Source organism: Lycium barbarum, chromosome 7 (assembly GCF_019175385.1).
Source record: "Lycium barbarum isolate Lr01 chromosome 7, ASM1917538v2, whole genome shotgun sequence".
Classification (NCBI taxonomy): domain Eukaryota; kingdom Viridiplantae; phylum Streptophyta; class Magnoliopsida; order Solanales; family Solanaceae; genus Lycium; species Lycium barbarum.
Genome location: NC_083343.1, coordinates 2381394 through 2394075, shown reverse-complemented (window position 1 = coordinate 2394075; position 12682 = coordinate 2381394). Strand labels below are relative to the sequence as shown.

At 33.4% G+C, this 12682-nt stretch overlaps 1 pseudogene; it reads right to left on the bottom strand.

Annotated features, from left to right (window-relative positions):
* Nucleotides 1-1364: 1364 nt before the first annotated feature.
* On the bottom strand, nucleotides 1365-11576 carry LOC132602751 (SEC12-like protein 2; annotated as a pseudogene).
* Nucleotides 11577-12682: the final 1106 nt, after the last annotated feature.

Genomic DNA, 12682 nt, shown 5'->3' with positions numbered 1-12682 from the left:
AGTAATTAAGCTATACATGTTTGCAAGCCTCTCTTGGAACATAATATTTAGTATGACCATTATAGAGGATCCATTTTTTGTTTATTTATATTATTGATTCTAGTGTATGTTGACTTTCTTTCGAGGGGGATTCAAGATTTAACATTTATAGGTTTAATCTTTTAAAAATTATAGTTTCAGAATTATTTGCTGTAATCTTAATTATTTTTTGCACATATATTTATTTTATTTGTCGAAATTTAGATGAACCGGCAACTACTGTTATGAACCCTGTTATGAGCCAATGATGAACTTGGGCTTGAGGTGAAGTTACATCCCAACGAATGTATTTCCTTTGGGATGCAAGTTAAGCAAAGTTAGCACGTTAAAAAGGGCACTGGCCTATTGAAGGGGTTATGCGTATTGTTGAGTAAAGTGTTTGATTTCTCTCTATCTCATTTCTTAGTCTGAGCTTCTCATCTCCCCTTCTTCTCTATCTCTCATATTTCAGTTCAATCTTTTCATTCCATTTTTGGTATTGATAGTAGTTTACGTATATTGAATTGAATTGTAATTCCCTTTATGTTACTGGAAGTAATAGAAGAAGTGTTTGTAAACTGGTTTGTTACAACTACATAGCGGCATCTCCCCCTATCTTTTCTTTGCAAAGTGATTTTTAATTACTTCAGTCTCTTTGTTCCTTCATTTTCGTAAGCCAAGTTTTATTAGGCTCATACATCTTTTTCGATTTTCAGATATTTTTCTATCAGACAATTCTTAAAAGTAATCTATATATATTCTCGTTTAGGTTTTATATTGACTTTATATTGAACTTGAGGATACGTTTTATCCCTTTTTAAAAAAAAATGAAAAACTACTTTCGGAAAAGACGAAAGGGATATAGGCCTTCACTATTAGGAATTATTTTTCCATCAACACCAATTTGGCAATTTTTAAGTACGACTATGTTCAAACTTTTTTTTTTTTTTTTAACTTGATATAGTTAATTGAGGTTGATCAATTGTCAAGAATATCAAATACTTTCTTATTCAGTAGCAAGAGACCAATTTCTAAATTTTGTGAAGAAAATATTCTTTAGATACATTATTTAAAGTATAACTATGTTCAAACTTAATTCTTTGTTTTAGAGATAGTTAATTAATTGAGGATAATTAATTTTCAAGGAGATTGATTACTTTCGAATTCAATAGCAAGAGACCAATTTCTAGATTGTGTGTAAAAAAATATACATAAGTTGTATCTAACACTTCAAGCACACTAAAAACACCAGAGATCTATTAACTTTAAGCCCATTGTTCTAGAGACAGCCTTCAAAAATGTCACTGACATCGTTTCACCTATAACATTACTTTGGGTAAAGCTCATCATTTTAATAAAGAGTTTAGCTCCAATGGAAGAATCCCGTTGCTTGCTGCATAATATACAGCAATTGCAATCAAAAGCACGAGTATAACGATCCACAAGCTCAGACCTGCAAATGTAAACAATATGTTTAATGACATAATAACCTTAACAATGGTCGATTATGCATGCGCAAAGCATGACACTTGATGGCAAGACTAGAAAGAGACCTAACGCCCTATATATATAGACAAAATGTATCCAGATTAGTGCAGATACAAATGAATTGACCAAACTTAAATCAACTGAAATGCTAACAAAGACTATTTCTAACACACATATATATTTGCAGTTGTTTCCTACTAGTTCATGTCATCAGCAATATCAACCTTTTTTCTTACATGACGGTAAATAGAAGCTTACAAACTACAAATGTTAGGCTCTTTTTTGGGACTCGGCTGGCTACCTCTAGCAACCACCCCACATAAACTAGCTAGTCTCTATCATCATGTTCCTGATATTGATATGCAAATTAAATACTCTCCACTTTTCTTTTCTTCGTCCTTTATAATTGTCACTCTCACTCTTGAATCCATGGAGGCAGAAAGCAAAGCCCTGAAAAAAAAAATTAGAATTGTTTATGTTGCCTGCAGGCTTTTACAATTACTAACAGGAGCATGAAAAGCGTTTAGGACCTCGAATCTTCTGAGAACTTCAATGTTGTTACAAGACCAAGATGAGCTTTCTTTACCACACTTTGCACTTGAAAATTGTTGGAAGACACTATCAGAACATCTCCCTCAATTGTTCCTCTGCAAAAGAAAGTGAAACAGGCAGCTTTTAAGTTACCAAGAACATATTCTATGCAACATTGTTATTACTTCAACTATTCAGTATTAAAAGATGTCGACAGGATGATGGTAGTTTCATGCGGATCATCATGCATGATATGAACTCATGGAAAATCCACTGAAATTTTTACAACCTAAATGCAAGTTGTTCTTAAACATATCAGCTGGAGAACCTGAAATCGATTCCATAGTCTCGCGGAACAATTTCATGATGTCTCTTAAGAAACAAGCTAACAATTTGACATTTTACTCTGAAATTTGGTAGCTTTCTTCAATGATACAGACCTAATCATACAAGAGCAAGCCTCTTCATAATACGTTCCATCAAAACTCAACCAGCCACTTATTTTTTTTTTTTTTTTACTGATGTTGGTGTCCAGGCTAGTTTGTGCACACGTCGACTAATCCACCAGGCAGTCTCCTACGACCCACAAGCACAGGTGGGGTCCAGTAAACCTGCAAGCCAAGGTTACCAGGTGGACCCACACTAATTATTATTACTACTAATATAGAAGCCGGAAGGAGAGGAACTTTGGCTCGTCCTACTTAGGAGGGCTTTTGGTTAAATTAGTCTGCACTTTTGGTTCTCACTGGTTGCCAGACATGTGTTACTCAGTGGCGGATCTAGTAAGGGCCAAGGAGGTTCATCCGAACCCCCTTCGGCAAAAAATAACACTTTATATATAAGGTGAAAATTATTTTTTATATATATATAGTAGATGTTGAACCCCTTGACTTCTTCGTTTGTCTACTTCTTTATACTTTTAAAACCCCTTATTTAAAATTCTGGCTCCGCCACTGATTACTCTAGCCGCTCTATAGCGTTCTACATGTATTTTACTATTTTGTCCTTATGCAGTATAAAATACTTGTAGGACACGTGATACTAAAATTATGACATGTTTAAGTTGTGTGTCAGCTTTTACACGTGGTAATATCTTGGGTTTCTTACTGCCATGTAATTTCTCTCTTTCACCCTATTGGTTAGCTTTGTTAGCTAACTTCTGCAGGTTTCTTTTGTTCAGTGATTTGATCTTTTACTGCATGGTTTACACACACCTCAAGACATTTTAATAAATCGAATCAAGTTTTCTGTTTTTTTCCAAATGCTCAAATTTTGAGTCAATCTCCAACTCCCACCTCTACATAAGAATCTCTCTTTCCAAAGATACAATCACACTGCAGTGTTGAAGTCTACTTTGCTAGATTACTTTTTCTAATCTGATTTTGATGACAAGACCAAAGAACATCAATTGTTTTTTTTTAACTCTATGAGTAATCTGATAAAGACGAGTCGCTTTATTATTTTTTATTTGCTCGCGAATAAGGCTGAGACTAAGATTTAGGTAAATGTTTATAAGACTACAAACATGGATTTTCTTTTTTTGGCAGAAGTGGATAACTTGGATTTTTAGGCAAAAGTGAATGGGCGGTTTGTTCAACTCTCAACTGTTCTTTTTCGATCTGTACATAAATCCATTTGATAATAAAATCTATTATCTACCAAAAAATGTTATTCTTTATTGTAATTTTAGCTCGCAGTATCAACTTATTAATCTTGTTCTAAAGTAAATAACACCTTATTTACAAACGAAGTTCATTAATTTCATATTACAACAATAAATGCAGCATCTAACACTATTAACGTTTCTTGAAAAGAAACAGACAAAATGAAGTAGCCAATATTTGATTTATTATGGCGAAAATTACCAATGAGGATTCAGAATATCACATATTGATTAATCAAAGAGAGATTCAACAACGAAAAGAAAGATCGATCCTAATATGTACCAACCTTTTAAAATTTAAAATCAAACCAAACTAAATCAAAAAAGTGTCGATTGTTTTAATTAATCAGTTTGATTTGTTTTTCACCGAACCGTGAACTCACCTAATTAAACTATATATAATAAAATACACTATATGGCAAATTTTTAGGATCACGAACAACACGCTTTGATTTTATCCTCTTCCACGTAGTAGTAGTCCACTTCGAAATGCTTCCACCTTGATCTTTGCAAATGTAAAAATACAGGGTTAACTCTTCATACATGCCAAGTGAAGTGAAGCACTATTTAAAAATAGGTAATTCAGATAAATTTCCAGTATAGCATATCCACTGCGCATTGTGATGATGTATTAGAACCCGATTCTCATAATCTACAAGAGCCAAAAATCTCATCCTGGTAGAGAAGATGCTTCAGGTCAGATTACTAAAGCAACAAAGAGAGAGATTGGGGTATATGCCCACACAACTTCCTCAGATTGGGAGTACATAAGAATCCACATGTAACTACTCTTATCTTATTAAAAAGTAAGAATCCACGTATAAAAGAGAACCAGTTTATACAAATCCAATAGACAGGAGAAACAAAACATTTAAAAATGAAACTACTGAGCTTTTTGGGATGTCTAGTGTCAATGAAATCAGAATTTGACATCACTTTGGTCTGTTCTTTTGGTAGGGAAAAAGTGGAACACAACACACTGAGCATCTTCCAGCATTTAAAAGACATTCAAAGATATTCTTACATTTTCCTTCATCAAAGAAGCTACAGATTTTGATTTTGAGACATCCCAAATTCGGCAAGGGCCACTTCCAACAGATGCAAGAAATTTTCCGTCTGGGCTGCATATATAACCGAAAACATTTGAGTCGAAATCCCTCTACCATAAACGCATTGCCTTTAGTGCTTAAATTGAAATTAAGCAATACTATGAACCTGAAGTCTAGATCCTTCACAGAAGCATGAGCATTATCCTGATCAAGAATATTTTCCATGTTAGGCCACTTGTAAACCCTCAACTTGCCATCCTGTACTGCACCAAAATTCAATAATCAAGATAATTATAATTTACCTGCACAAACAAGGTGATGTAATCCCATTTTTAACTCTCTCTTTCTTTTTTTTTTTTTTTGATTATTTTTTTTAATACAAGGACAGCAAGAAAGAAGCAGAAGCTGCCTCCTTGATCTAACAAATCAATCATGCCTCAATCCAAAACTAGATGTAATAAATACTCTCCAAATCAAACTTGGCAAAACATAAAGGAAGGATGAATGATAGCCTTTCAGTATGATGGTTTTACCTAAAAGTACACCATCAAAGCCAAGTTTTTAAAGTTCAGCATAGAGGATTAGAACAGTTTTTCTTCTTTTTTTCTCTTTATTAGAGCAACAGAACAAATCCTATATTTGCTTTGTAAGTTATACTTTTGAATTTTTTCACTCATTATCCTCCCCAACTATTTGGTATGTCACAGCGTAGTTGACTGATTGAATGATTCATTTCCTGGTTAGCCTACTCTTTACCCGTTAATGTACGGCACCATAGACAGCTCAAAACCACCGAGTATTATGGTCATCATTGTTCTGCAGGCTCATATTACAGCTAGAAGAAACTGATCTTAAATGCTTCATCAAATAGAAGCTGATCTTAAATGTCCATCCACACATTAGCAAACACATTAGTGGCAGTTAGATAGTCATGGATGGATGATGTATAAACTTCGTCACACTCACAAAAAGGCTGATAACTTCTGTTAATTCCAAAAGCCTTTTTTTTTCACTCCAAAGAGTCAAAAAGAAGCAGCAAACGTAGAATGAGACAGTGGTGGGAAAAGACTAGCATGGAAGTTCATATTTCCTGATAAAAATATATTCCATTCTTTAGTTATCTATTAGCATCTAAGGCCTTCTCCTTAAACTGTGCACTATGAAGAGATACTAAGAAAATTCTTAAAATGGAAAAAGACTAGTTTAAAGTTTTTCTTTTACTTTGCTACTCCCTCTGTCCCAATTTATGTGATACTTTTCGCTTACCGGGATTCAAACTGCATAAATTATGACCAACATTTTAAGATGTACTTTTTAACCAGTGTTGTCAAAGGCGCGCTTAAGCCCTAAAGCGAGGCTCAAAACATGTTGAGCGCTTCACCTCGCTTTATGTGCGCTTCAGTGTCATCATCAAGGCTCTTTAAGACATACTTTCCTTGCCAATGAGCCTCTCTTGAAGAAGTGACACTAGATAATTAATATTTCATTTCATCCTAGTGTTTTACAATTTCTTTTTCCATATATTTGTTAGTGATGCTTATTATCATTAGTCTTGGACTGACATATATATATATATATATATATTTGTATTTTTGCATCATTGCACCTTTTTTCATTAAAGCCTGTGCTTTATTTGCGCTTTGCGCTTAAAGCCCTAGCTGACATTAGAGCTTTTTTGCGCTTTTGATAACACTGTTTTTAACCAAATTGATATGAGAAAAGTTGCAACCTAAGTTGCGCGGACTCTTCAGTTTTGCTGCCGCACCCGTGTCGGGTCACGAGTGCGGATGCGGCATTCGGTCAATCCGAATCGGATACTTTGATGGAGGGTTGAGATAAAATAGATTTAAGACATGGGAAATGGCATATCTTCAATCCTTTTTAGCTTTTCCTCTTGGTCAGTATTTGCTATTTATAAGTGTTTTCTTTCTTATAGAAATAGGGATAATTTCTAAATTAATTATTAGCATGTTGTTTTTTGAAAATTAATTTACGTTTTTTAACGCCTATCTTGGAGAGTGAAATTGAATTCTACAACATACATGTAAGTTCTCCACAGAATATTTCTCAAAATTTAGAATATTTGTATAGATGTAGTTTTATAATTTTAAATTTTTTAGCAGAATCCCAGCACCCGTATCCATACCCAGATCGGTACCCCCGGATTATAAAATTTAGATTTTGCCGAATCTGACTCTTGGATCCGCATCCGTGTCTATTACCCGCACCCGAGTTTGAGCAACTTAGGTTGCAACTTATAGTACTTTTCATGTAGTTTCAAAATATATAAATTTTAATATTAAATATTGAATTAAGCTAATCCAATTTAACTTCAAAGTTTAGTCAAATTAACTCTCGAAAAACGAAAAGTATCACTGGGATAGAGGGAGTACTAATTCCCTTCAGTAGTTCATCATTTCTGAAAGAAAAGCTGTTCTGACATCTTTCTTATAACAAAGAATTAAATGGCTTCTAAAGGTAAGGTACCAACGTGGGATCCAGAATGTGAGTCAAAACATTGCCACTAGATACTCGTTACTAAGACCGAAGAAGTCTTGATCCCTTAAAGATTGATGCCAAAGAATTGGGCTATAATCCTGAGTTTAGTCCCTTCTCTTGTACAGATAATTATAACTTGGGGGCAGAACAAGGTCAGAGAGGAAAACAAACCCGCTTTAAAGAGCGCTTTCAGCAACCTTTTTCAATCAGGTCACTTTCTGCAACCTTTACAGTTTAATGCAGGGAGAACATGTGTGCCACCATTGTTTCTTTTCTGTAATTAGTGATGTAAACTAGTGGTGCTATAATTCATACTCAGATTATCTCCTCCTTTTCCTTTACAGACAATCTAACTCATAGCATTCGAGAACCGAATCTTTTTTTTTTTTTTTAAAGAAACTGGTACTGTTGTATTCCTCAACATTAAGAGTATGTTGGCGACCTCCAAAAACAGACAGTAAAGAAAAAAGATTTTAAAGATAAACTTACGGGGCTCCTAGTAATCTTATAAAACATACAAGAACGGAATCTTATAAAACTGGCCTTCTAAAACATTATATACACAATGAACAAAACAGTAGTGCCTTCTTGTTGAACAGTTTTCCTTCAATAGAAAGCAACAACCATACTTTCATTTCAGCCTGAAATAGTTTATAAGGAAAGATATCTACCTCACCGCCGACAGCAAGTAAAGAACCTTCATTGTTAAAAGTCAGCGCTAATTGTTGTCCAACATCTTGCAATGGCTCAAGTACTCTCTCAGATGATATCAGACCCAATGAACGATTTTCATCTCTCTGAAAATCCCAGTCAAACTATCTACACAGGAAGCATATTGATTAGATGCTTACCCAAGCTACTCGCTGAAAGTACAGGCAAAAGTTCGAAGCTTAAACACCGCAGGTGGTCTGTGGACTAAGTTCGCTAAAGCAACTAGCCATATAGAGGATTGAATAATCATAGAAATGATCAATTTCAAAAAGTTGTAGATGGTTTGACCTGGATGTACTGCCAAGTGATATCACTTCAGCCTTAACTATATGGGCCACTAAATGTTCTATTGGTAACTGTATGCTTTTGTGATGTTACGCTCCCCTCAGCCCATGCCATCACTCACAAGTCACAAAGTGAGGAGTGAAAAGAAAGAAGAGAATACTCAAAATGAACAGTACTCTAAGCCTTGAAAGCAAATCCCATTGCACAAACTTTACCTGCACCTTTTTGGCAATGAACATAGAAGACCTTCTCCACCTGGTGTATTGCCATCCTATAAGGCAGATCACTACCAGTGAGTAACCTAGCCACCTTCAACAAAGCACATATTTTTAGCAAACTGATGCAAGGAGATGTAATGTATCATGTTTTTATAAAAAAAAATTGAGGTAACTGTATCATGTTTTTATAATGTTTCAAGAAAAACAGAAGTGAAGAGCATACATGTCAATGGAATTAAAGTTAATTGACCAATCATAAAAGGTCACTGATATGTTGATGCTTCCCATACTTAATTAGTTAAGGCTCTTATAAAAAAGATAGTAGTCAAGCCCTCTAATCCTTCAGCAAGCAAAATTTAGGCTTCGCCAAAAATTTTCCCGGGACAAAGTATATTTTGATGCCCAAAAGTGATTTTATCATGTACCCCACCAATTCAATTTATAATGGCAGTGCTTGACTCAGGACAAAGTTTAAGATCTTCATTTTGACTCACATAACATACTAGTGGTTGTTGAAGGAGATGTAAATTAATGATCGAAAGATTAGATTGATCAAGAATTCATCAAATCAAAAGTATAAATTTCAAAATATTTAATTGATTCGGTTTCTCGAAAGTTGTGATTCTTGTGGAAGCTTGACTGAAATAGAATAGCGTCAAACATATTTGAAAGTTTCAAAATGGAAACAAGACAACACGCACGGTGTGATACAACAAGTGGGGGTATAGGCAGACCTTACCTCTACCTTTGCACGGTAGGGAGGTTGTTCCCGATAGATGAATATTTTTCAAAACAGGTTGGATAAATATAGATGTAAAAATCTATGATGAAAATATCGAAGAAAGAGAAGTATTGACAACAAAATGGAAACAATATTCATATAAATCACTAAACCAAACAATGATGCATGTTCAAAAGTTCAAGAAATTAGTTGACTATAATCATAGGCGGATCGAGAATTTAAATTTTATGGGTTCGATATTAAGATCTTTAGAATTGTTTTTATGACAAGGGAACCTGCAGCCGCTACACAGTGTATTCCTGCTCAAATTTTTGAAGTTATGAACATATCTACTATATTTATTACTACAATTTTAATGAATTTTTTACACATAATATTGATTCCATAATATAACTATACGTCAGTCCCCATTGGATCCTAGAAATGAACAAAAACTAATACTTTGCTAAGTTAGTTTCAATCAGTTGATCATCTCTTGAAAATTAATACTCCCTCCGTCCCATAATAAGTGTCATCTTCGCCAAAAACACGCATATTACGAAATCAATAATGCAATATGAAGTTTACCAAATTATCCCTTTATAATAAAAATAAATTATTTTTACCTTTTGATTAGAATATGCACGAATAATAAGCCTTTTGACATTTGGAACCCAATAGTACCAAGTTAATTACTATGTGGCTTTTCCAATTATTATTTAGATGTTACTCTCTCCGTCCCATAATAAGTGTCACCTTAGTCCAAAACACGCATATTAAGAAACCAATAATGCAATGCGAAGTTTACCAAATTATCCCTATATAATAAAAATTAATTACTTTTACCTTTTAATTAGAACATGCACGAAAAGTAAACCTTTTGACATTGGGAATCCAACAATACCAAGTTACGATGTGGTTTTTCCAATCATCGTTTAGATGTTACACCCTCCGTCCCATAATAAGTGTCACCTTAGCCAAAAACACGCATATTAAGAAACCAATGATGAAGTGTAAAGTTTACCAAATTACCCTTATGTAAAAAAAAATCATTTTTTCCTCTTGATAATTAGAGCATGCACAAGTAATTCATATTTTGATATTGGAAATCCAACCATCATCATTTAGAGTACTACTACTTCTTTTGCATCTTCCTAATCCTATCTTCCATAGGCCAAAACTTTCATTTTCACGTGAAACCCAAAATTTGACATTGTGAATCCAAATTTTAGCCTTGAATAAAAAAACTTGTCATTTTTTGTCCAAGGGCAGAGATAGAAAAAATTAATCAATATATGCATTGGTATCCTAAGGTGACACTTATTATGGGACAAATTTGTTTGGCTAAAGTGACACTTATTATGGGACAATTTTTTTTGGCTAAAGTGACACTTATTATGGGACGGAGGGAGTACTTTACCTTTTGATTAGAGCATGCACGAAAAGTAAGCTTTTTGACATTGGTAATCCAATAATACCAAGTTACTATATGGCTTTTCTAATAATTATTTAGATGTTACTTTATTGTCTGAGGGTAGAATTGAAAAAAAACTAGCCAATTTTTGTCTTAATTTCCTAAGGTGACACTTATATGGGACAAATTTTTTTTGGCTAAGGCGACACTTAGGAGCCGTTTGGATATGGTTTCAAACCATGATTTGAAACCATGTTTGGACATGTAATTTGGATATCTTAAGTTGTATTTTCTCTTATAGACATAAAAACCCCACAAGTTGTGAAAATTATGAAAACATTCCCAATTCTTATATAATCTTACCAAATGACCAAGTTATAGTTCATAACAAAAATTAATACGTTACTAGAAGACCTTTCTAAAAAATACAACATCAATTGATCAAACTTTAGTTCAATAAAAACGAAAATTTAACATGAATAGTAATGTAACTACTCTTTAATATAATTCTCCCACATGGTAGACATAAATAAAGCTTGGTGAAAATTAATGAGCTTGGTAAATGGTTGGTAGGATTAATTATTAAAAATATTTATCAATTTATCGGTCTTTTTGGGTCTTTTTTTTATAAAATATAAACTTATGAGTCGAGTTTTATATTTAAAATTTTTAAAATCATGGTTTGAAACCATTTGATGAAATGCATGTCCAAACGCTGGTTTCATAAAACCATGATTTCAAACCGCATGTCCAAATGCCTACTTATTATGAGACGGAGGGAGTACAAAACTATCTCCATAACCAGTGTAACATGAAATGAATAGAAAGAATTTTTATAACTTACAGGTTGATCATTGAGGACATTAGTATCAAAATAGAATTTGGCAACAATGAGAGCGTTAGGAATATCGCTATTCCCTTCACCACCACCTCCAGCAAGGACAACATAACTTCTCGGCAGGTTTTTTGAATCAGTCATTTTCAGTATTCATATGAAAGCTGAAAAAAAAGTGGCTTTTAACCGTATGCGCTTAAATATTTTTTAGGTGCTGAAAATTATTTTATAAATAAGCAGTTATATATTTGAATAAAAGTGTTTCAAGGATTCTTAGAAATAAGGGTAATAGTGAAATTAACAGAAAATATATGAGATAAAAGGGTAAAGTTGTTGGTCAAATTAAAATGATTCTTAAATTAAAAAAATTGAGATTGAGCAACTTTTTTATTTTGACTTATTTTAAGTACTTTTTAATTTAATCTAAGTTATTTTTTATTTTTGTCAAATTCTCAAGTAAGTTAAAAATGACTTATAAATTGATTTGACCAACTTATAAGCCAATCCAAATGGGCTTTTAGGGGTCGTTTGGTGCATGGTATAAGCTGGAATATCCCAGCACTAATTTTTTGTACCATATTTGGTAGAAGGTATAAATTACCTTGTACCAAACAAGGTATAAAATGCATCTCAACTTAAAAGATGGGATATCCCTCCCACTTATCCTGGATTATTTTATATCATTTTTTGATTATTTTATATCATCTAAAAGATGATATAAAATAATCTCAAGAGATGGAATAAATTAGTCCCGAGATTATAATCCCGAGATAATTTTGCTTACCTACCAAATGGCCCCTTAGGGTTATGTCGGTCCATGCTTTTAGAAAGAGGCTCTTTGTCTTAGTTTTTAATTTTACTTAGCTTTCTCTTTTTTGCTTGTACAGATATTTATTTATTTCTTAATAAAAAAAATAAACCACTAAAGATTTAGTGGTAATTAAAAAAAAAAAAAACTGGTTAATTGGGTTTTATAAAGTTAATGCTTTTTTTTTTTTTTTTTTTGCGTGGATTGGCCTTCAAAGGCACTGGTCTTTATTCTTTGTCATTCACTTAAAAAGTGACCGAAAATATTTTGAGGTTGTGAATTCGAATCCCCACTCAATCAAAAAAAAAAAAATCCCAAGGCAATGTTTTCGCGATACCTTTGCCTTGAGGCCTAACAATTTTTCAAAATTAGGCCTATCCGGGCAAAAGTTAGGCCTTAAGGCAAGCTTTTGCCCAAATTTAGGCTTATTCGAGCAAAAGTT